The 26,093-nt window shown below is 42.9% G+C and overlaps 1 protein-coding gene across 8 annotated transcripts in view; it reads left to right on the forward strand.

The window, feature by feature from the left end:
• The window catches only part of CDH13 (cadherin 13), a 1,026,978-nt gene that overhangs the window by 150,383 nt on the left and 850,502 nt on the right, over positions 1-26,093 (forward strand). The window contains exon 1 of one of the 8 annotated variants that reach the window (XM_042969568.1): positions 21,029-21,153. The exons of the other annotated variants lie outside the window; for them this stretch is intronic. The gene's annotated coding sequence lies outside the window, so the exon portion shown is untranslated. Of the gene's footprint in view, positions 1-21,028; positions 21,154-26,093 lie in introns of those variants that run through there. 8 annotated transcript variants of the gene reach the window in all.

Genomic DNA, 26,093 nt, shown 5'->3' on the forward strand with positions numbered 1-26,093 from the left:
AACCTTTCCCAGTGACATCTTTAACCCAAACCAAACCAGTAACAACAAAAATAGCTCCGGCACAGATCACATGCTGGAAACTGGCCTTCTCTCTGCTTTGCTCCCACTGTCGGTTAGTCTGCAGGAATCCTAACAGGCATGGGCTGTTTTTCAACTCTAAGGGCCTGGCACTCAGCTCTGCACAGGGGCTTGGGCGAGGCCTTTATGACTTTCCCAGAGGCCTCAGGTCTCTATTGAAACACAGCAGCTGTTACCAGGAGCAACCCCAGTTCTTAAACAATAGCATAGACTTTGTGAAGCTTCTCAGGTGCTGTGGGCCTAGCATTGCCAAAAAAAATGCCCAAGACTCACACAGTCTCCTTCCCCCATGGAGCTTAAATAGATTGGAAGATTGGAAGCAAATGCTTGTTGACAACAGGTGTGGCTCGATGTGAGAAAATGTTCCTTTCCATTATTGCAGGGCTGGTACTCAGGGACATTTCCTGTGGAAGAAACAGGCTTCCAAGAGCATGGGAGATCCATACTCAGAGCCAGAAAGTGCTCAGTTCCTCCCTTTTAGGGCCAAAGGCGCCACAAGTCTGCAAGCAGGTGCTCCTAATAAGTACAGAGGTTTCCACAGCCAGAGGAAGGCTAGGCAAGGAGGGGTGGGCTCCTGGGCCCCAGAGTTCCAACCAGCTGACTGATTAGGCTCTCTGTGATGGTGGTTAGTGACTTCATTGCCATTAACTCAGCTAGATTAACTTGCTCAGCAGAGGCATGCAAAGCTGCGTGAGCCTGTCTGCCGCTCAGCTTGAGTTAGCCATTGGGCTGCGAGGGCACAGAGAGGTAACCTACAGGAGGTGGGGCCTCAGCCCTCAGATTACTTGACAGAAACCCCAAGGACATAGAGAAAAAGTTTTTCTTCGTTGGAAAAATCTGTCCAGTGATTCTTTCTGTCCCTGAGCCGTCTTAGGCAAAAGTAAGTTCTGTGTTGAACTAAACGGAATTGCTTGCTAGATGAGATTCTAATTTCAGTGAGAAGACTTCCTGACTTTCTATTGCTTTGGGAAGTCATCCCCTCCTAACTGTGAGGGCTCATCTGCAGCCAGAGCCTTAATTGGAATTACTAGGGCAGCATGTAAGAATAGGGAGAAATGTAAGAGGCAGTGATGAATTTCTTATAAAGAAACACAGGTAATCAGATTGTTCTCAGAGCTATTGGAAATTGAGTCAGTGGAGGGAGAAAAGTGAATGGAGATAAATAGAAGAAATTTATTTTTTGAGAGAGAGGGGAGAGAGAGAGCGAGAGCATGTGAGCAGGAGAGGGGAAGAGAGAGAGAGAGAGAGAGAGAGAGAGAGAGAGAGAGAGAGAGAGAGAGAGAATCCCATGCAGGCTCCATGCTTTATGCAGAGCCTGACATGGGGATTGATCCCATGACCCTGGGATCATGACCTGAGCCAAAATGAAGAGTAGAGTGCTCAACTGACTAAGCCACCCAGGCACCCTGAAAAAAATTTAATTACTAATTTTTTTCACAATATGCTACTTTGCCAGATTGCATTTATTCCTTCTACCTCCAAAAATCTACTCACATGATTGTGGAGGTGTGTGTATAGTGTGTGTTGGAGGCACCCTTTTTTCCCACTCATTTCCAAAGCTTGGAATCCTATGTAGTAGCATCCTAATGTATTAATTTAGGTGGATTAAGTTGGAGTAATAAACTGATCTTGAAATGTCAGTGGTTTAACAGCACAGAAGTCTACTTCCTGCTCACACAACAATTCTGGACCAGCAGTTTCTGTCGGAGACTTCCTTCTTGGAGTCGTTTAGAAATGCAGGCCAGTGGGTGGCTCTGCCATTTTCAACACGTGGCCTTCAAACTGACCCTAGTCCTCCACATCCCAGTCAGCCAGAACACAGAAATACCAGGAGCTGCTCTGAGAGGGTTTCGTGGTCTGCGTCAGAAGGGGCATGTAGTATACCCACTCAGTCACGTGACCACCTACCTGCCAGGAGGATTGGGAAATGTAGTCCAGCTGTGAGCCCAGTGGGAAAGAGGCACCAGTTTGCATGGGCAGCTAGTCATACCCTTGACAGCTTTCATCGTTGTTGTTCGACCCCCCCTCATTTACTGAGAGCCTGCTACCCACACTGCGTTGTGCTAGGAGCTCAGGATACAGCCCATACACGGTTAGAGTCTAGAGAAGGAAAAATAAAGAGCTAATGGCTAATTATAAAAATAATTAATGACAACTTTTATTGCCATTAGGACTGTAAGGGAAAACTGTAGGGCTGGTAACTATCTCTAGAGGGAGGGGAAGCAAGGGAGGATTCTGGGAAGAAGTGACATTGAAGTTAAAGACAGGAAGACAGACTTAACCAGGCAGAAACACTACAGAAGGGCATTTTCAAAAAAGGGACCAATAAGTGAAAAATCTTGAGGCAGAAAAGAAGTTTGAACACTCTATACCCCTTCGAAAGGGTAGCAGGGCTGATACACATTGAATAAGCCAGAAAGAAATTTGAAATGAAGCAGGAGAGGTGGGTGGGGATGTGATTGAACAGTCTTCATGGGCTGAGCCAAGGAGTAAGGGCTTCTTTTTTCTTTTTTTTTAATGTTATTTATTGTTGAGAGAGAGAGGGAGAAAGAGAGCATGAGTGGGGAGGGGCAGAGAGAGAGGGAGACAGAGAATCCCAAGCAGGCTCCCCAGTGTCAGCACAGAGCCCGATGCGGGACTTGAACTTCTGAACTGTGAGATCATGACTGGAGCCAAAATTAAGAGTAGGACACTTAACTGACTGAGCCATCCAGGTGCCCCGGGGCTTCCTTCTAACAGCAGTGGGAATCGCTGAAGGGTTTGAGGAGGAGTGTTGTATGGTCAGCTACATTTTTCACTTAATGGTGCCAGAGTAAGGAAATTGTTGCAATCTTTTCAGGAGAGAGGGGATGGTGCTCGGTGTATGGGGCTGGCAGTTGAAATGGAGGTGAGTGGGATGGGTTGGAGAAATATGTGGGGAGATGAGATGCATCAGGAAGGCAGCCCTGAGGTCCCAGGTGTGTAGGCTCAGGCTGGCACTTAGGTCTTTGAGAGTGAGACAGAGTACCGTTCCTGGTTTAGCCCCTTCCTCTGTAGTTTTATGCGCTTCTTGACTTTCGGCCTATTTAATAAAAGCTCTTTAAAATGGATGTTTGGTAGAGCTCAAATTCACCCTCAATTTGCACTTCTGTGGACTTTGATTAGTATTCATAATGGAGTGGTACACCTGACGTCCACAGCAGGCAATTCCAACACCAGTGGAGAGAGGTACAAGATAAATCACTCCAAGTAAATGACTAATTAATCATGCTCTTGATTTTAATAACATATACCGTCTGGCTCAAGATTCATCTGTCTATAATCTTGCATTCTATTCTAGAAATTTGATAATCAGTAAAGCCACCCATGGATTCCTAATTTATGATGATTTCTTTCCATTCTTTTAGAAAAGTTAAGAATCAGTCATATTCTCAGGACTGTATGAAGGGGGATGCAGGGAGGAGTGTGTGTTTTTTTAAATCTATTCTAAAAACCATCATCAGTATTTCAGCATAATCTGTGAGACAAATTTGACACTATCTCATTGAAGATATGTAAACTCATTTCTGGAAACATCTATACCAGAGGGCTTGTCTGCAATGTATCCCTCCTCCTCCAAATCAGAAAACTGTTATTTTCAAGGGTAGTTGGACAAGAGTCATGAATACTTAGCAGTAAAACATCCCTCACTTGTGCGTGGCCTCAAAGACTTGTAAATCAACGGGGGTATGAACATGTGAGGATTCATAATTTCCAGTGAGTCATGGCTCTACTTATTTGGAGTAGATAGCTCCATAAAATAAAATACAGTTCACTTGTAAAGAGCTCCTTTATCTCAAATGACAAAGCGAACCCGTGGTCTTATTACTAAGACTGTTCTCCACTGAGGCTGGTCTCAGGCTGGGCAAGGTAAAATACCTATAGGTGGAATTCTTCTGGAAACAGAGTTTGTAAACTTTTTAAATAATTGATTTGACTTCTTTACCTTACCCACTTATATAGCTGGGAATGGCCAATCTACTAGTGTATACTACAGTGTCAGAAACAAAAACAAAACAAAAAATAAAATAAATAAAAAGCAGAACCCATGTCCTGGGGGGTAAACAGAAAACATGTTCCATTTGACTCGTTATATTATTTGGAAGAAATTGCCATTGCAGAGGGGTGATGTGTGTGGGCAGATACCTGATGAGGGTGGAGAAATTCTGCATATTTACGATGTGCAAAACATTGTGCTGTGGGCTTTGATTATATAAATCAGTGAACGATAGTTTAGGTGCTACTTATCGATCATTTATTATAGGCTAGTCATGTGCATCACCTTATTTGAGCCTCATTAACATTAGCCTAAGAAGTAAGAAATATTATTATTCTAAATTGATGAGAGAAGTTTATAGCCCAGAGAAGTTCAGGGGCTTCCACAGGGCCTCATAGCCAATAGAGGGTAGGCAGGACCCAATCCTAAGTCAGCCTCCCAGAAAATGACTAATTAATCAGTCTCTTGTTTTTCATAGCATATGCCATCTGGTTTGAGATTTGCTTGTCTACAGTCTTCCATCTTGTTCGAGAAATCTGATAACCAAGAAAGCCATCTATAGATTCCTGATTGACAGTAACTTCTTTTCTTTCTTTTAGAAAAGTTAGGAATCAGTTGTATTCCAGTGACCATGTGGAGGGGGGTAGAGGAAGGAAGCATGTGTTTTTTTTATCTCAAAAAAACATCTTCGATACTTCAGAGTAATCTGAAAATTAAAAGCTGAAAACCCAAAGCCTGACATGTAATCCCTGTGCTATACCTAGGGCACAATAAATAGGAGAATCTTGTCATCTGTTTTCCCGGGAAACATTCCTTTCCCACATGCCATTTGCAAGATGTAAAATCATCTCTAAGAAATACCCTGTTTAAATAATAAGTCAATGTCCTCTGGAGACTATGACCAAATGTCATTTGTCATGTAAAAATGGAGACATGTGGACCCAAGAAACTAAGAGGGATGTGTCCAGGAGCCAAGTGTCTCTTTCAGCAAGGGAAGAAATAAAGCGAAGCAGGCCCTTTGCACATGTCTTCCTGGTTTTGCTCCCAAAGCCTGAAGCCTTGGCTTGGCCTGGAATGGCCTATTCCAAGCAGCAGCATAAGCTCATTACTACCCATTACATCTGCCCACATTTCCAGCAGGTACCAAGAAGATGGTCAAGCCCCAAGAGTCATGTGAGCCTCTGGGCACCACCTCAGTGTGGTTCAGAGCAGCCCTCATGAGGTGGCACTGTGGGCGCCATTAGGTGCCATGGCCTGACCCTCTGCAGCCTCACCCTAAGGAGACCATCCCTCCCTAAGTTCCCAGTCAATGTTCTTTAACTCCTAGCTTAGGGAATCAGACTGAATTAGTTCTTTGTGTTATTAGCCAGAGGAGCACTTACATTTTCTGACATCTCTAATCTTGGAGCTCAGGGAATAGCACAGAGCATTTGCATGAAATTACCCCTCATTCTATCTATAGGCTGAGCTGCCAGCGTTTGTGAATTTGGCAGAAGCCAGCAGATCTCACAGTTAATGTCTTTCTCTCCTGCCAGGCTCTTCAGCACGAGGTGCATTGGAGTGCTGTGTGACAAAGAGCAGGGCACATCCTGGGATGTGGAGCTTAGGTGATGCTATTTGCATCCAATTAAAGAAGCAAGACTTGGTGGCATTATTCACACGCATGACTCTTAATACCTTTTGGCTCATTAAGCCTTTGGATCAGTTTTTGTAAGAGGATGTTGGCGAGAACACGGGCAGGCTTTGGGCACAGGTAGAGGTGAGCTTCCAGGTTGAATCCCCTACCAGGCTGGCAATTATATGTTTCCTTTTTGGACTTGCCAAAGGAGGTTTCTTTTGCTGCTTTGACTGTTCTTAGTCACAACCACAGAGCTAAGGAGCTCAGGTTAGATTCAAGTTGATAAGGTTTGGTTAGCCTGATGGGCCCTGTTGTTGCCTTCTCCCATTTGTCTTGGGGATTTCCCATCCCATCCCACCCTCTCAGGATCTTGTGGGGTTCGGAGACCATCACTGACTGTTCAGTTCCTTTGTGGCTGGGTTACCCACGGAAATCAGAGATGTCACAAAACCTCAATGCTTCTCTGGTTAATTACACAAAGATCTAGTTGGGTCTGAGTCCCTAAGCTGGGGGTTAATGACAGGGGTTGTGAACTCATGAGGGAGGGTGCTCTTAGGTGATGCTGGAGGATACACAGTGTGTGGAGAGGCCTTGGTACCCTTTGAGGAGACAGAGGGTCACCTTTGAGGATTGCTCTGAATGTTTCCAACAATGGATGGTTCAGACTTGCTAGTGTGGTTTTGATAGGACACTTCACTTCCCAGGTGTTAAATTTTTTCAACTTATTTTTTTTAATATTTATTTATTTTTGAGAGAGAGAGAGAGAGAGAGCGCATAAGCAAGGGAGGAGCAGAGAGAGGGGGACAGAAGATCTGAAGCAGGCTCCACACTGACAACACTGAGCCCAATACAGGGCTCGAACTCATGAACCCTGAGATCATGACCTGAGCTGAAGTCGGATGTTCCACTGCTGAGCCACCTAGGTGCCCCAGTTTTTTCAATTTATAATGAGAGAGCTCATAAGAGAAATATCTTCAAAGGGCATTCTGGGTTTCATAGAGTTGGGCAGAAACTGGAGATTCCAGTGGGCAGGCCACCCTGTTTCCACCAGAGAGGTCCAGTCTTTGTTTGTTTGTTTTAATCAAGAGAGCATCACATGGTATTTTATTTGAAAAATAGAGTTCTGCTGTGCAGACCCCATAGATCTAAGCGATTTCTTTCTCATCTGAGAGTCGTAGGCCATCTCTAGGCCAGTCTTCAGATTTGGTGAGTCATATATCAGGTCCCAATCTCAGGACCCATTTCTGGCCAGTCTGCACAGAGAATTGTCTCCTGTCTGGGGAAGGGTATTGTGGGCGTGCTGCCAGGGAGAATCGGGGTGATGAGGCAGTAAATAGGTGACACCCTCTGTCTCAGAACAGGTCACCGCCTCTACTTAAGGAATACCTTTCTTCTGTAGCTACTGCTTACCATGACATGAAGGATTGCTTCCTCAGCCAGATGCTCCTGAGGCTCTAGGTGGGTGCTGACTTCCGGATGAATGGAGTTTAAAATTATGTCTCACTCACACACACACATACACACACACACACACACACACACACACACACACCTTATCAAATATGTGGGGAGAATGTAATATGTCTAATTACACCGAATACTTTAGATCAACATTTCTGAAATGAAGCTACCTGGCATATTAATAGGCACAAGAAACAACCCTTTGGTCCAGTAAGTGAGAGTAAAGTGTGGACCATTCCTGTGTAGACAGGGTGGCACCTATGATTTCTATCCCCCACATTCACACCTTTCCTTTTGAGTGTGGAAAGGATCTGTGATTGGCTTCTAGCCAGTAGGATATGGAAAGGGAGATGGGATGTCCCTTCTGCAAAATAATGTTTTGCTATGTAAGATGCAGTCTTAGCAGATGGGACTGGGGAGACTGTCCATTGATGGCTTTAAAGAAGTAAAGTGCCCTGTTGTGAGAGAGTCAGTGAAGAGAGATGGGACCCGTGGGCAGCCTCTAGGCACAAAAAACAGCTCCTGACCAACATCCAGCGAGAAAAAGGAGACCTCGTTCTACCACCCTGAGGAGGTGAAATCTGCCAACAGAGAGAGTGTGACAGAGGATCCTTCTCTGGGTGAGCATCAGAAAAGACCACAGCCCCAGTGGATACCTGGACCCTGGGACACCCCTGAACCACAGAAACTGCAAGATGATAGTTGTGTATCATCATAACAGCTAGGTTTGTCATCATGTGTTACAGGGCAATGGAAGTCTAATACCCTACACTTAGATATTTACAAAGAATATTAGCAAACTAAGAGCTTTGACAGAGCATGAAAGAAAGAAAACTATTTACCTATTTAACTATATTTAACATGGCGTTTCCCATACCAATAAGAACGTGCCCCCCCCCGCACTGTCCCACCTTTTAAAACAGAACACCTAAGAACATCTTACAGTGATATCCTATTTTATGGGAAAAAAGTAGGAGAGTGATTCTTAAATTTTTGGGTCTCAAGACCCTTTTACACTCTGAGAAATAATTGAGGACTCAAAGTTTTGTCTATGTGGATTTTATCTATTGGTATTGACCATATTTGAAATTAAAACTAAAAAAATATATACATATATACCAATTAATTTATTTTATAATAATGACAACCCCATTAAGTGTGAGCACAAATAGCATGTTTTGTGACAGGTGACTATATATTCCAAAACCAAAAAAAAACCACAGTGGGGGGGGCGTGGCACTGTTTTAATTTTGTCAAATCTCTTTACTGAATGGCTTAATGGGAGTCCCATGGATTCTTCTATCTGTTTCAGCATTCAGATTGTTGTGATCTCATTTTGGCTGAACAAAGTGAAGAAAATCCTGCCTCACACAGATAGGTAGTTGAAAAAGGGATGAGTCTTTTAATAGTCTTTTTGGGGAACTGTGGATATTGTTCTTTGATACATCAGAAGGACTAGTTTCTTAAACAAAGGCTAGTTGTAGTGTGGAATCTGAAACTCTATCAATGAACTTCTCATAAAGTTTGTGAGAGAGTAAGGGTAAAAAGGGCAAATATTATCTTAGAATGATTATGAAAATAGTTTTGGCTTTATATACCTGCTGAAAGTGTTTCAGGGACCCTATGGGGGTTGTCAGGCCACACTGTGACAACCCCTGGTTTAGGAAATACACCATTAATCAATCAAGGGACTTAGACTCATCTTAACCAATGTGTCAATTATGTATTGATTACTTTGCATATAAGACACTGAGGCAGATACTGGGAGGGAATGGAAATCAATAATATATGGTGCGTGCCTCAATGACATACATCTAGTGGGAGGAGAGAAATATAAGCAGCCAACTATGTTAATAAAAATGCAGCAAGTGCATGATAGCTAGGTAAGGGAGAGAGCAGGAAGGGAGGGAGAGAGATAGACAGACAGACTGGATGATTTATTTGTGTAGGTAGCCAATGGTGAGAGGGCGTTCCAGGCTTGGACTGTGAAAACGTGTGGCCCCTTCCCGAATGGCCCCTTCATGGAACAACTGTGACCACACAGTGACCGCTGGCGAGGACAGCTGCATATACATGGAATCGCCAAGGTGCAAGAGCCCACATGGCGGAGGCTGAGTGAACGGGGTTTAGTAGCGGTGGAGATCATTCCTCTGTCTCATCAGACTTCCTAATAATCCTCTATCAAGAAAGTAATCATCTTCTCAAAGGGAAATGGGGAAATTTCATATGTGGAGGTTTTGATTAATGCAAGAAAAGAGTCAATTTCCTTTGATAATAGGCAGTACCCTGCAAGAGCCCCATGGGGGGAGTGAGCATGGAAAGAGGGATGAATGGGAACAGATTTTTAGGACACTGAAGTCGCATCAAACCATGGTAGCAAGTGTCCACTCTAATTTAGCCCTTTCAGGGCATCCCCAGAATTCAATCAAAGCCCTATTCTGAGCAGTAGCCTTGTGCCTTATGTAGGTTTTCTCCTTTAGTCCTCTCATCAACCCTTTGAGGAGTTAGAATGTTATCTGCACTTTGCAGCTGGAGAAGCAAAGCAAAGAGAAATTAACAAGGGGTAGAGGCAGGATTTGAACTCAAGTCTGCCTCGTTCCAAGTTCTTAAAATCTCCTCAGTCCTCTCCCTGAGTCTCTATTACCCAGCAGCTTCTCATACTGCCCACCTATCTACATGGTTTGACCTATTGCTCCTGACCCTTTATCTTTTGTTCTTTGACCCCTTGCTAACTATTCTTGCTTGAAGTACCTCTGTATCCTCTCCTTACTTTGAGGACTCATTTTTCTTCCTTCTGTTTCACTTTTCTTGACATGTGCCATCAACTCTGAACTGTCCCAAGCTCCCTGACATCTGTCTTATCCTCACAACCTCAGATAAGAGATGATTCTACCAGCCCTCTGTCCTAGAACCACAGGATGCCCTGTTGGCTAGGCTGGCCCACATGCCCTTCACAGCATGGAAATCATCACTTACTCATTGAGTCATCATTCATTCACTCAACACCCCACCTCACATGTTTAGGGAATACAAAGTACAAAGATACGAGACTAGTTGTTGGTAGTTTTGTGTGTGTGTGTGTGTGTGTGTGTGTGTGTGTGTGTGTGTACGTGCGTGTCTGTGACCCACCTCTTAGAATCTGATCAAAACCATGGATCCGTTACCCAGAAAAATGTGCACGCATGCATGCACACCCTCATTTACACAAATTCAGTTTGTGTACAATTCTGGAAGTTTCAGCATGCTCTAAGGAGCATTCATAAGGTCTCTCTAAATCCTTGACTCCAGTTTATGATCCCCTGCTCCCTCTACTAGACCATAAGACCCATGAGACAAAAGCTGTGCTTATATGCCACTGCACCGAGCACAAAGCACAAAGCCTGGAACCTCCACACAGATCTTCAGTCTAGGAGGGTCAAAGTGAAGTAGCTGCATGGCCCCATCCTCAGGACCCCTTGTCCATTTCTTGTATTCCTCCTGTCTTGTCACACTCCAGGAAAGAAATGTATGCCTCTACTAGTCCAGTGACCATTAATTTTGAAATCATGGCCCAACGCCTGACTACACACAGGCTGTGTGACATCATTTCAAACTATAATGTGCCAAGCACTAATTGATTTGTAAGAAAGTCCACATGTAATGCATGGCACACTCCCAAGGGCTCCCAAGGGCTCCCAAGGGAGGGACAGCAGCATTGGACTCATGTCAGGAAATCACTCTTGCTGGCCCTTGTGGGACAGGATGACATTCCGGCCAGGAAGCGGTCTTGACTTTGGATTTGAATCTGCCCCTGATGGAGTCATTCACAGATGGCTAAGTTAAATGCAGCCTTCATAGCACTAAGGCATTTTAGCAGCAGCTAAGCAAGTGGCCCATGAAATGGAGGCACCAGAAGCCTCTGGAAGCATCACCAATGCATCACCCGGTGAAGCTATTGTGTCTCTCCTTGGTAATGAGCATCTCCAAGGGCAGCGTGGGGGGATTTCCATCAACCTGTGAGAAGACAGGGTATGCAGGCAGTGTGGATCACAAGAGGGAGTAAAAACAGGCAATAAAAAGCAGAAAAATAAAATGAGGCCGGGATCCAAGAAGATAACCTTCTGTGGAAAAGAGAGGGGAAAAAATAGCTCCACCCCTCCTGTCCAAATGAAAAAGCATTTAATTGAATGTTCTTTATAGAGGTGAAAAAAAAAAATGTCCTGTGGAGTTCCCAGTGTTTCATTATCCAATTGAGTTGGGTACCTCAAGTTTCAAAGACCATTCTCCTGAATGATCATTCTTCTCTCTGTGTCAGTCTGCCCTGTGCTCGGTGAACCCCTACTGGGCCGCAGAATTTAAAAGTCAAAACCCTGAAAGTATCTTTATGCCCAATATAGTAACAGAGCAAACTCAGGTATCACTCATCTTATTCTCCTGGTCTGTTATGCAGATTTCTGTGCTCCTGAGGATGCCTGGAATGCCCAAACCCTTTCTTAATTCTGTGAAAGGCCTCAGAGGGAAAGTGATTAGCAGACTGAGAGAGGAGGCATCACAGAGCAGCCATGGAAGCAAAGGACGGGCCTCTCAGAGTGTTCCTCTTGAAATTAGAAAAAATCAGGGATGGCCCGGGGCAGTGATGAGTGGCTTTAAGGAAGTTAAGTCTATCAGGAGACATCAGGCTTTCTCTGGGCTGAAACACCCCACATGGAGTTGCTGTAGGAGCTTCTTCAGTGAGGGGAGCCTTTCCTTGGAGGATCCTGGAAGGGAACTGGGAGATAGACCCTCCCAGCAAACTTAGTTTTGTGAAATAATCCTCTTTGTTATTCTTGAGAACATTGTAAATCATTTGAACATGTAGGAAGTTGTTTTTTTTTTTTTTTCTTTTCCTCCCTTGAGAGGGAAATCTGGGGGTTGGGTAGAGAATCATTTTAAATCTTTCCCTTGAAAGCTACTAGGGATGGCTGATAAACAACATAAAATAATTGTTTAAAAGTTTCACATCTGACCCACTTAGCACCTGTCACATTTTGTTAATTTAGAAAATATTTGATGACTCTGAATCTAATCCCATTTTCTCAAATAAAGGCTTAATTTCTCTTTGAAATGAATAGTTACATTGTCATACCTTAGCCAACACCCTATAAATATAATACCCCTTCAGCCTTGATATTTCAAAAACTATAGTTTTCATTTCAAGCTGTTATGATATTTTATCTCTGATGTTGTAAAATAATGTAAACCAATTTTTCCTACTTCTGTTAGTTCGAGGTTGAGTCTTCTGCCAGAATCCCTCCCTCACAGAACATGTAAACTCCCTCCAACCTCCTGCACTGGCGGACGAGCAATTTGTTTCCAAGATTCACGACTAAAAAAATATGGCTGTGGGATCCTCTGGAGACACTGCTATGCTGATTCTTTCCAGTGCCCAGAGTCCTCTGCTCTGTTGGAAAGGTTCACAAACATTAGGCTCCACGGAGATAACACCCTCCCTGGCCTTTCCTTTGCAGCCTCCTCCTGGAGTTGCTTTGTGTGCTCCCTTCACCAAAAGCCACGACCACTTGGGTGGGGGAGTCCTTTTGTCCACAGTTAGCTAAAGCAAGTCTCTGCTTGGCAGTTGGAGCTTCTGATCCGAGAGCACCGACTCCTAGACTGTTGTCTTAGTGCTTTGAAAGCCAAGGGTCCGTGCCAAATTCAGCCTCTTTGGACATCCTGAGGTGGTCCACAGGAAGGCTGCCTTCTCTATCCTAGCAACCTTAACTAAGGGGACCGATGGTGGGGAGGGAGACTGAAAAGGCCAGGCCAGTGACAAGCTGGAATCAGCCTGGGCCTAGAGGGATCAGGAACCTCAAAGTGGCATCTCTACCTGACAATGACAACTACGATTCTGAAGACTTATTACTATACACCAGCCACTTGCCCTGCATTACTTTGTGAAGTGCTTAAGCCCACCCCATGAGCCATGTCCTGTCGTGTCCCCATTGTACAGTTGAGGAGCTGGAGGTTTAGGCAGACTGAACACCTCATCCAAGCTCATGCAGTGCGTACAGAGTGGAACCAGCAAGTTATCTGTGGACGTTTTACCCTTAACCATCACCCTACCGACCCATTTCACACCAAGGTCCACCTCTGGGCTGCTAATTCAGATACCTGCCAGGAGAAAAACAATAGCTGTGGTCATGAATTGGCTCCTTTTTGTCAGGTTCTGTCTTGGAGCCTGATGAGTTCCTTCGCCCATTCTGGAAAAGCATCCTAATTCCTATCTATCTCACATAGTCTTTGGAGGCATCCAAACAGATTGTGTCCCTATTCATTTAACACAATGAAAACAATTTGCCACCCTTTACTTATTTATTTTTTCATGGAACAAATGTTTATTGTGTCTATAGTTTGTTTTGTTTGTTTGCTTTGTTTTCTTTGTTTTTAGAATGCTCCTGGGCCCTGGGATACAGCTCAGTGAACAAAATGGACAAACCCATTGCACTCTTAGATCTTAAAGCCTCCTATTTGCTTCCTCTTTATCAGGTTCCTTACATATGTTGTCTGATTAAATCTCACAGCTTTTCTGAGAGGCGTTTTACAAACAGGAAGCATAAAATTTGGAAGGTGGAGTGGATGGCCCAAGGTAATACAGCAAATAAGTAGAAGAAACAGGTGAATTCAATTCTCTGACTCTAGCTAGAAGCTGGGTTCTTTTTTGCCACTAGTCTCTGCTGCCCCCTGTGGATTTATAGAGGGAGCTCATGGGTAATGGGAGGTCTGTCTTACCTAGAATCCTCCAATTCCTGCTCATCTTTTCATTTTAGAACCACTTGCAACACCTCCCCAGCACAATTCCCTAAATACCCTCCCCCTCCCCACTCATTCATGATTTTATTGAAGGAGCAGGTACTGGGTCCCTGTTCTGGACCAACCACGTCTTTAGGAGCTGTGACATCAACAGGGAAGAACAAACCTGGTCTCCACTCTTATGGAATTTACATATTCATGTTCTAAGGGTACATTTTCCCTTGTTGATTCTTCTCAGGAATTCTCTTTTCAGTTCCTACTTTTGACTTGTTATTCCTGATATTTTAGCCTCTAGGCATTGAGTCCAGGGGTGATATTCGAAATACTTAACACCTGGTTCAATCAAAGGTCACCAACCTTAGTGGCAACAGAGAGTTCTTGGAGCTTATCTGCTGTGACAAGTATTAACCCTTTAGTTGCTGAGTTATAATAAGGTTCTGGGGGGTCCCAGAGGAAGGCTGGGGCATTAGGGCTGGGGAACTCGGGTCTTGGAGTGGCAGCTTTTTACCTAGGGGCACAGACATTTTCCAGCATTTCTACAGTGGCTGTACTTGTGTGTGCTAGCAAAATGTCAGCCCTGCTCACATCACACATGAGAGTTTGCCCTTTCCAACTAGACTGGATGCTCACTGGGGGCAGGGATCCCATCAGCTCTTCCTTCCTCCACATAAGCCTGCTGTGGCACACATTTGATTTGATTCATCCATGACTGTATCCTTGGTGTAAGTTAATCCTCAAAGCTGAGCAGTACAGATGAGACAAAGCTCTAGTTTTTATCCTGTAATATCTCTTAATAGTTTTTACTATAAATTTCACTTTCTCCATTGGAAGGAATGGTGACTTTTTTGTTGCTGTTAAGTTAAGGTCTGTCGTATTCCGTGTGTGTCCAACGTTTGATAGAACCTGGGCTTTTGGAGCGTTCTGTGGTCTACAACTCAACTGTGTTCATTTGAACCACACAAGGGTAGTTCAAGAATAAGTTTAGAGCAAGGGCAGCAGTGGCCACAGAAAGAGCATTACCACCGCACTCTGTCAGCCCAGAGCCGTGGGCCACCTGTAGCAAATAGGTGACACTCCCGCTGCCTCCTGCCCCCTACCCCTTTCAAAAGTGTGCATTACAAATTCATAACTGCACTCCTCAAGATCTCACAAAACTTCTCATCTTATCACTTCATGCAGCTACTATCAATGGATCTGAATTAGTTCAAGAAATTAAACCTATTTCCGTCCCATATCCAGGCTGCTCTTGAACTAGGAAAAAAAAATATTTCATTTCACCCACCCAAAGAGATACTGATAATTATTTACCTGTCTAGGAAAAAGAAAACATTATTTAGATTCAGGTTTGTATACTAATTTAAGTTAGTGCTCAAGATGTGATCTGTCATTTGAGTGAGAATCCAGTAACGAATGGTAAGATTTACAAGGGCTTCTTTAGGGCTATGTGTGTGTGCGTGTGTGTGCGTGCCTGTGTGTGTGTGTGTGCCTGTGTGTGTGTGTGTTGGTGCGTGCATGTGTGTTCTAGATTTCTTTAGAATTGATAAGATTTCTGTAGATCTGATGCCTACAAAACCAGAAAGAAACTGTGGTCTTCTCAGAAGACATTGCTATACGTCTTTATCGCTGCTTTGTGCTTGCTTTATCAAGAGCAAAGCCCATGTTCACACAGTGGTCATTTCTGTCACCACCATAGGTTCAGATTTAAGATATACTTGAGGCTTGGGGTGCCTGGGTGGCTCAGTTGGTTGAGCGTCCAACTTCGGCTCAGGTCATGAACTCGCAGTTCATGGGTTTAAGCCCCGTGTCGGGCTCTGTGCTGACAACTCATAGCCTGGATCCTGCTTTGGATTCTGTGTCTCCCTCTCTCTCTGCCCCTCTCCTGCTCATGCTCTGTCTCTCTGTGTCTCAAAAATAAATATAAACATTAAAAAAAGATATATTTGAGGCTTTGCAAAATAATCACTTTCTCCCCCAGGTAGCTCTGAGTTGAGGAAACTTTGATGACTGCAGTAGCAGTGTCAAATGCAGGCTCAGTGTCTTCCACTGGAACCATGAAAGAAAAGAGGCTGGCTTATTGGCTATCCATGGGGTGCCAGGTTACTCATGTAACAGCTCTTCATTGAATGTTGAATGGTAAACCTGTGGAGTGGATATTATGATCCCCATTTTAGAAATCTGGAAAACAAGAGCATCAAAGTGATTAAGCACTTGGGTAGGAGTTTCACCACCAGAAAGCTAATATTAGAACTCAGGTCTGTCTGATTTCAAAGCTCCTTCCACACTATCTAAAATATTCATGCACCAGATGAAAGCTTTTCTTATTTTCCCCTGGATTTTTCTCAGATTTGTAGCTCTGCCTTCAATACAGGGTTTCTTGAAATGTGATGATATGATTATACTTCTCGTTTTTACTCCCCAACCATCATTTCAAAGGGAATTGACGTGAGGCTGAAGGGATAATGGTGGGGTGAGCCATAAATTCAGGTCAACCTTTCTAATGTGGGCAGGGCAATGTCTGAATTACCCAGCCCTGTTTTTAGGAGTTGCTTCCCCACTCCAGGACAGTGTTAATAGGCATAAATGTCCCCGGGGGCCCGGTAGTTACTGTAAATAAATGCCACAAACTGGTCTGTGGGGAGAGGTTAGTAGTGGGCTTGGGGACCTGGGCTGCACTAGAAAACACATGAGCTAGGGGCACTGGGATGGCTCAGTTGGTTAATGTCTGACTCTTGATTTTGGCTTAGGTCATGATCTCAGGGTTCATGGGATCAAAAGCCCCGCATAGGGCTCCACACTCACAGTATGAAGCCTGCTTGGGATCCTCTTACTACCTCTCTCTCTGCCCCTCTGCTGCTCGCATTCTTGCATTCTCTCTCCCTCTCTCTCAAAATAAATTAACATAAAAAAAAAGAATACACGTACTAGAATGGGGGTCTTTATTCCACTGGGATGATTGCTAGGTCCTAGCAGGGAGACCACAGTCAGCTCCAACTGGCTCTTTGGAAGGTACTTAATGGAGGGGCTGTTTCCTAAGGTGCAAGCAGAGAAATGCATCCTCCAAAGTCACAGTCCTTCTCTATTCAGTTCACTGCTGGTGTCCCCATTTGAGGTCTGGGGTAACAGTAGAAGGTGCAGCCTGGGGAAATGAGAAAAAGTTCTCAGATGGGCCAGGTCTAAGAGCTGCATTTATAGCAACTTACACATTGCTCAGTATTTAAAGATGTGGCTGTGTCTGGTTTTCTTTTCATTTTACCTGTGGTTTACTGGTGGAGGAGAAAAGTTGGCCATGAGGCAAGGAACCAGGCTGACTGGACCTGCCTTCTTCTTGATGTTTGGTTATCAGAGTTCATGGTGGAGAGCTTTCAATCTCTTGTTTGTAAAGGTAATGAAAACACATGAACAAGGTCACTGGTTGACAGAGTGCCTAAAACAGCTCTATTTACTCTGGTCACTTATCAAGACCAGTCTTTCTCTTCTGTGTGTCTAAATACTTGAGAGCATCAAGTATAGTTTCCAACAGAGACATGCTCAGGAAATTTCATTTTCCCCTCCTCATTTATCCTTTTCTCTCTCTTTCTCTTCTTTTCATTATTAGAAGTAGCAGGAGTGTATAGCTAACACTTGCTGAATATTTTCCTCATGCCAGGAATTGTGCTAAGTGCTTAAATGCATCATCCTGTTTACAGCAACAATGACCCTAGGATGTGGGAAGAGTTTGGATTCTCATTTTGGAGATGAAGAAACTGAGGCTCAGAGAGGTGGAGTGATTTGCTCAAGGAAGCTGAGTTGTTAAGAACTTGGCAGAGGTGGGGTACCAAACCAGGCAATCAGCAACCAGGGTCCTCACTTAACCACTAAATTTCACACTTCTTATGACTGCCAAACCCAGCACATGTACTCAGAGAACAATAGAGAAGTTGGAGGTGAAAGGCACATCAATGGTTTCTCCCCTGATCCTACCCCCTTTCAGCATCTGAAAAAGCACTGGGTGAATAAAGCTAGACAGTGATCAAAGAAAAGTCTGATACATGTTCTTTTTTGTTGTATGATTCAGTTGCTTACACATAATTCATTTGTAAATTGATACTAATGAAAGTTGGTCTTGAAATATTGTATACAACCCAAATCAGGAGTTGGCACCAAATCCCCACTTGGCCCGCAAATTATTTACTCTTGCCAAATTAGAGTCTAGAGTAATTTACCATAAGATGGGTTTTTAACCCTAATATGGAGACATATCAACAGTTTGCTATGAAAGCTCATTAGCTTCTAGAAGCAACTCTTGTTAAGGGAATGCTATCAGGGCAAACATATCACTTTAGTCTTTTCCCCAATGTTATTTTTTTTAATTGTTTTTTAACGTTTATTTATTTTTGAGACAGAGACAGAGCATGAACAGGGGAGGGGCAGAGAGGAGAGGGAGACACAGAATCTGAAACAGGCTCCAGGCTCTGAGCAGTCAGCACAGAGCCCGACGCGGGGCTCGAACTCACGGACCGTGAGATCATGACCTGAGCCGAAGTCGGACGCTTAACCGACTGAGCCACCCAGGCGCCCCTTCCCCAATGTTATTAATTCTACCTTGTAATACAGGAAAAATAAATGGAAAACTCTGATTCAGTATTAATTCACTTGGGCCCATTTATTTCCACCAGTAATCTCTCTTTTTGTTCCAACAGTAGCTTCTGAGAGAAAGTTGGTTCGGTTCATTTTCCCATGTTCAGGCTCAGTGTAGGATTTTATGTTTCCATAATTAACAGGGACACTTTTCAAATAGAAAAATATTATTTTTGTGCTTTTTGAAAAAAAAAACACAGTGGCTACTGAATATGATTTTCCAAATGAAGTGTAGATTTTTCATTTCAACATACATCTCTATCTCCTGATGTTACGGATTTGGGCTTTAGGGCAACCTACTACCAGGCTTCTAGCTGTCAGGATTGGCCAATTTATTGGCTCCTAAATAGGAACAGTGAAAGTGCTGCATTAGCATGATATGCTATTGCAAGCAAAGAGCATCTATTTTCTAAGCAGATGCTTACCAAATACCTGCTTACTGGACACAAGTTGCACTTGGTTTTACTGGATTTGGTTGGTGCCATTGTGATTAAAAGATGGGCTGGCTCTTTGACCATTAACTCTTGCGTATTGTTCTATCTTGTCAATAACATAAAGATTGTCTAGATCTTGTTTTTCATTTATTTCTTTATTTGGGGTTAATCAAGTTTGAGATTATGCCAAAAGTTTTTCACTGTTGAATGATGAAGTTAGGTCTTAACAGTGGGCCCGGTCTCCCTTTAAAACTCGGTGATTCTCTTATATCAGGATGTAAATGGAAATCTGTGATTCTCTTATATCAAGATGGAAATCAATGGATTTCCAAGCCAAATTGAGAAAAAATGGTGGCTATTCACTTCCAAAAGTTTTTCCCTCCAGTGAAGAGATCCCCAAGTGATCAGAGGTCTGGACTTGAGATCCACAGAACAGACAGAACTGGATGGACTTTAGCAGGCCCATCAACCTTCCAGTGTATGTAAAATGCTGTGGGTGTGGACATGTTTCACAAAATGCCATCACATTAGCAAAAGGGTTCATGAGAACCACTGACCTTACTTAATTCTTCTAAATAACGGGGTCTGGCCAATGATACATGATTTGGGGGCGTATTTACAATATATTTGCTCACTGCTTGTCCTTGGTCACACCATTAAACTACTGCATGCTTCATTATATAAAAGGAAAATAATAGGATTTACCTAAAGCCCAAGGGAATACTGATCCTGTGCTAATTAAAGTTTGTTCTGGGATTTTAGAGTCTTGGATGAGAAAGAGTCATGTTGAGTTTGGTTATTTTATTCATTTGCAGTCAGTTTTCAATTATTTAAATTGAGTGTGTGAATTTTCAAATGTCTTATTATCTTTCTCCATCTTTTGCCTTCATTGAGTACATTTTGTACCACTAAAAAAAGGGGAAAATGGAATAGGAGGTCTTGAAACTCAAAAGCAACCTAAAGTTACATATTTCTGACCCTTACTGAACAAAGATTAAGGTCAGTGTTTAGGGGTACCTGGGTGGCTCAGTTGGTTGAGCATCTGGCTTCAGCTCAGGTCATGATCTCATGGTTCATGAGTTTGAGCCCCGCATCTGGCTCTGTGCTGCTAGCTTGGAGCCTGGAACCTGCTTCAGATTCTGTGTCTCCCTCTCTCTCTCTGCCCCTCCCACACTCATGCTCTGTCTCTCTCAAAAATAAACAAACATTAAAATTTTTTTTAAAAATCAGTGTTTAAAATTTTTACATTTGATCTCTCAGGAGTTCTTGATGCTTAGAAAATATGGTATGTTGGGCCCTTTTGTAAGAAACAGCAGATGTCCAACCATGCTTGGCTTCTTTTAAAAAAAATTTTTTTTTAACATTTATTCATTTTTTGAGAGACAGAGAGAGAGTGCACAAGCAGGGGACGGGTAGAGAGAGGGGGAGACACAGAATCCGAAGCAGGCTCCAGGCTCTGAGCTGTCAGCACAGAGCCTGATGCAGGGCTTGAACTCATGAAACGCGAGATCATGACCTGAGCTGAAGTCGGACACTTAACCGACTGAGCCACCCAGGTGCCCCAATCATTCTTGGCTTCTTAAGATCAGACTCACCCTCACCCTACAGAGAACGTAAAAGATGGTCACCATCTCTCAAGAGTTATACACAAGTTTATTTCTGAATCTTTACATACTTCTAGCCTATGTTCAATGAACCTGACTGCTGAATTCATGAATGATTGTCCCTTTTGTGAGTCCATCTAACCTCCTGACTGGATGATCCTCAAGAGAACTCTAGCTCCTATAGATTCTGATGCTTTGAAGAAAAACTTCTACTCTATCTCCAGGACCTTATGATTGGGGCAATCACTCAGGAACCTCTCTGTCCCTCGAATTCCTATCAAGCCAGCAGCTATCAAAGTCAGCCCATGGTTAGGATGTGAAGTCATGTGGGGCAGCTAGGGTTGAGAATAGCAAGGGTACTACCATTGACTTTTGAGTCAACAGTACTTGACTATTGAGTCAGAGGTGTTCACACAAGGCAAGAAGAGGAGCCAGCATGATGTTCTGGAATCAGTAATCAAGGAAAGCACAGAAGTTAACTGGAGGAAATTGGATAGGAACTTGGAAATGCTGGTTCAGTTTCTTCATCTATCCTATACACAGCATATAAAATGATTTCAGGTAATTTTATGATTATTACCCAGAACTTTTAATAGTTCCTGAACCTTTGACTTGATAGAAGTGTAGATTGGGGCAAGGGAGAGGATGGCTTTAAAAGTCTGCTGTCTACATTTGTGCCAACCCTCAGTGTCTTCAGTTCTGTCTTCCAAAGCAGACCACAGCAGAAGGATTCAGTGTAAATCATTTATTTTTGAAGTGACAGGCAACTCCAGTAAGAGAGTAGGGAGTGATATAGGGAATACACAGAAGGCAGTAAGTTGTATGTGGGTGGATGTGTTATCATCATGGGTGACCTCTGGGGTTCTGTTTGAGACATGTCAGAACTGTGCCACCCACACAGGAAGGAAGCTGGGGAATCTATCTACCAACTCTCATTGTTTAAGGGCTCGTCCCAGGGGCATTACGTCCCGGTGCTTCCAACCCATCAAGGGAACAGGTCAAGCATGGTCAGTGACCACAGAAAGAATATGTAGATGGGAGAACAGTGAACACCAAGGGAATATAGATGGAGTGGTAACAGTATCTTCTACACCCAACACTGCCGATAACTCAGAGTTGACCCTGATGAAGGTAGTGGACTCTGCAGCTTTTCAGATTGCTCCTTCCTGTACCGGGTGGCAGAGGCAAAACTGGTGGCAGAGGGTATCGATCATAAAATTTTCCAAGAAAGGGGACACAGGGGTCTGTTGAGAGATTCAGTGGACCCTTTTCTCTTCTGATTCTGTATCAGGGAGCATTAGCTCCTTAAAGCATAGCAAAAGAATGGAAACACCCACGCATAATGACAGCCTGTCCACAGGGCAGGTGTGCTCACATTCTAGGTTTTTTGCTGTGTGGCTTCATCTCCATTCCCATTCTCTCTCTCTGTCTGTAACTTTCTTATCCCTGTCACATGCCCTGTAAATGTATGTCTGCATATGTGTACACACACACACACACACACACACACAATGGAGCATTACTCAGCTATAAAAAAATGAAATCCTTTCATTGTGACGATATCGATGATCCTGGAAGACATTATGCTAAGTGAAATTGGCCAGAGACAGAAATAAAAATAAGGCATGATTCTACTTGTATGTGGAATCTAAAAAAAAAAAAAAAGAAAATCATAGAAACAGACTAGAAGGGGGTGGTGGAGGTGGGGGAAATGGGGAGATGTTGATCAAAGAGTACAAACTGTTCTAAGATGAGTAAGTTCTAGGGATGTATTGTAGGATGTGTGTAGTTAACAATACCGTATTGTACACTTGAAGGTGGCTAAGAGAATGAATCTCAAGTGTTTTCACCACACATTTAAAAAAAAAAGTGACTTTTTTTGATGGATCTGTTAACTCAATTTTGGTAATCATTTCACATGTATACATATATTAAATCATCATATTGATATATCGTAACCATCATATCAGATTCTAAATATATACAATTTTTAATTTACCAATTATACCTCAATAAACCTGGAGGGAAAAAAAAGAGTAAGGACAGAGGGGCTATGACTGTTGAAAATTGGTCATTAAAACTATGGCTATTGAAAATTGGATGTACTGGGAGAAATGAGCAGCGACCCTTACCAAAATGTTCAGGAAGCATTCCCATCTCCCTCCTTTGGCTGCCCAAAAAGTGTATTCGAAGTTGCCACAGAACAAACTTCAATGTGTTCCTCAACAATCACAGATGATTCTGTCTTTCTCCTACATGCACTTCACCTTTGCCATCCTCTGCACTCTGAAATAAACCCCACTGACGGTTCTAGGCAGTCTCAGGGACTCTCAAACATCCACTAGGATCCCAGGATGGAGTCACCAATCCCTGTTCATTTTTTCCCTCCACTGTGCTGTTCTAAGGCAGAAACACTACCAGCCGTGGAATTCAGACGGCGCAAGTGCACACAGCTTTCCAAAAAAGGCAGAGATTGTACTGAAGTGTTTGCTTTTCTGTTTTTCGGCCAGTTAATCTCACCGTGGGTAGCTCTAGGCCACCCTCAGCTCAGCTACTCTCTCCTGTATCCTTGTCAGAGCTGCGGTGCTGGTGCTGGAAAAGCGTCATGAAGATTTTGAGCTAAAAGATTTAAATTGGCCTCACTTTTGAATTCTTCTTCTTTTTCCTTGAAGAATAACTATTATTTTTCTTGAAAATGCATACCCATCTACCCTTGTTTATCGGATCTTATCATCTCAGAGTTAAGGAAGAACCAGGGCATTTATTTCCCAAGTCACTGACTTCTGTAGCACCCAAGACCCAAACCACAATGTTCATATGGGATCTCCCAGCAGCTCCAACTCAAAAAGAAAAAAAAAATTAATGCCAACTTACATGTGAATTGATCACCATTTTTCCATAAATGAATATTTAGAGCATAACTCAAATGCTCCAGAAGTCAGTTTAAGTCTTTTAAGTATTGTATAGGATAAAAAGGAGAGAAAGAAAAAAAACACTTGTGATTCATATTAACAAGATCATCATGGGACTAGATCCTGGGTCTACTATATGTACCTCTTCCTCAGTTTCCCCACATGAAAAATGGTGAGTTTAATACATACTTAACATGGTCACTGTGTGGACTGGGAACTCCATATTTATGAAACACCTGGCCCAGAACATAGCTCATGGTAGACACTCAATATTTGATTGGATCCTCTAAGCTCCTACTCTCCAGGATACATAGCAAGTACTAAAGCTATCTAAATGAACACAGATCCCCAGATTAGGTATGCAGTGGAGAAGGAAAGGCCATGAATTGATGACACATCAGCCCAGTTTAGGGTTAAAAATAAACTGTATCTAAATTGGAAAATATTAAGAAATTTAGAAAAAAATCATGTAAGTTTATCACAGAATTCCCATTAGTTGCTCAAATTTGTTTTTTTTCCACTTAACTAAATTCAAATTTTCATTTATATTTTAAGCTGAATTATTCGTGGTTATTTTCTTAGAAGGCATGCAAAGTTGGTACTTTTACCTTAGCTATCTTTCCTTATCCAGAGGCTTAAAGGAAAATCATCAACATAAAGTACAAAACATCATTAAGATTCCCAAGAGTTTTTTATTACAGAAGAATGTGGTCTGATTTTTTCACTTTCACTGAGTCTGTCTCTTTAGGAGACTCTACCTCCACTCTCAGCCACCATTTCCAAGTATTCTTTCCTCTGTTAGGACTGCAATATGATAGCCCTTGATGGGGAGGCAGGTTGTGTAACCCAGGAGGAAGGGGACTATGGGTAAAAGAGAGAAGTGGTTAGATTATAAAGTTGCTTGGTGACCCTCAAGACCAAAGTAACTGTGAATTTGTGTGTTTTCTGGCCCTTCTACTCACTTGACGATTAAATCCTACAGCTGTCCAAATCCAGTCCTTGGCTTATCTCAGCTATGCAGAGTGGCATTGTTGGTTCAAACTGTCCATGGAGAAACAGATGTATGAGGCCAAAATCTAGCAAAATGCCAGAAGAGTGTATTTGGGCAGGATACCAAGATGTAGTTCAGGGGACCTGCCTGGAAGCTGGGACCAGGGCCAGTGGTGGATAGTTGGACATTGCAATGAGAGATGCCCAAATATGAGTATGACAAGTGGGATCGTCATTCTGTGAATCAAAGTCAAAAAGACTTCATGAAAACACGATTTGGGGACTGACTGTGGGAATCTGATTTGGAACTTTTCTCATAGCCTGGTGATTTCTAATGGTGCTTTTGTTGGACGAAGTCCTGGGAGGGTCTGAGTTCTATCTTAAAGGCATTGCTCTGCCTGTGTGACATGGGTATTCTTTACTTTATCACGTAGAAATGAGGACGTGTGTAGAAGGTATAATCTCCTGTTTGCAAACCCTCGGGTGCCGATAAGACAACCATCTTTGTCTTCTAAAACTGTACATATACTTCTAATTACCAGTTGGTAGAAGCTTAAGCTAAGTCCATTCGTTGCCACCATAATCCCCTAGGTTTCTGTCTACTTTCAATTGCATTTACGTGCTGCCATGGTACATGATGGGTGGGAGGCACTCTGGCATCTGATGAGATGTTATTGCAGCCATCTGGTCTTTGGTCCTCTCTTTCCAAGCTTACGGGTGATTCAAGTCTTTCAGCTTTCTCTCCACTGTTTCAGTCCCTTTCCAAAGCATGCAGGGACCATTCTGTTGCTCCCTTGCTGAACTAGGTTTGGAATTGGGGCTCAGAGAAAAGACATGGCATTGTCCCTTTTACCACATCTATGCATTTCTCCTTCCCTTTCCAACTCAGGGAATTTTTGTCTGGGAAAAAAGGGGGCAGTACCTTGGATCATCATCCATTCTTCCCTATCTACTATTTAAAGCCCAAATGAATATCTGGGGTCCATTTAGATTTAGGGTTTGAAATATAAAATGGGCTTTTAAAACCATAACAAAAAATCTTGGATGCTTGAAACTTTCATTTTTTTAGATCTCTCTTTGCTTTTTATTAACAATATCCCTTTCCTGAGGCAATTAATGATGGGCAGTGGGGGTAATGAGTACAGAGAGATTTTGGGGGAAAATCTCATTTAATTCCTGCCAAAACTTTCAGCCTGCTTGACCGGAGCCACCGTTGAAAAACAATGCTGTTTTGTTTTGTTTTCTTTTGTTTTGTTTTGTTTTGTTTTTTTTTTTTGTTTTTTTTTTTTTTCGTCAGCAGAGACGAGTCCCAAGTACTCTCAGACAGAGAAAGCCAGAGAGCTTTGTATTTGTCTTGGAACTCACATGGAACAGTGATGAGTGAAATATGGCTGAGTCTCTCTAGCAGGAAAATTTTAGGTCCACAGAGACAAAGGCTTTCATTCTGACATAGTAAAGAAGGACAAAGCATAGCTGAGGAACACAGCATATAGGTAATAATGTGAAATTTGCAAGAATGATGTGCTCTAGCTTATTCCAGTGAGGACTGATGAGATGTGGGTGTAGCAGTCATCACGAGGGTGAAATCCAAGATAACTA

This window comes from Panthera tigris, chromosome E2 (assembly GCF_018350195.1).
Source record: "Panthera tigris isolate Pti1 chromosome E2, P.tigris_Pti1_mat1.1, whole genome shotgun sequence".
NCBI classification, from domain to species: domain Eukaryota; kingdom Metazoa; phylum Chordata; class Mammalia; order Carnivora; family Felidae; genus Panthera; species Panthera tigris.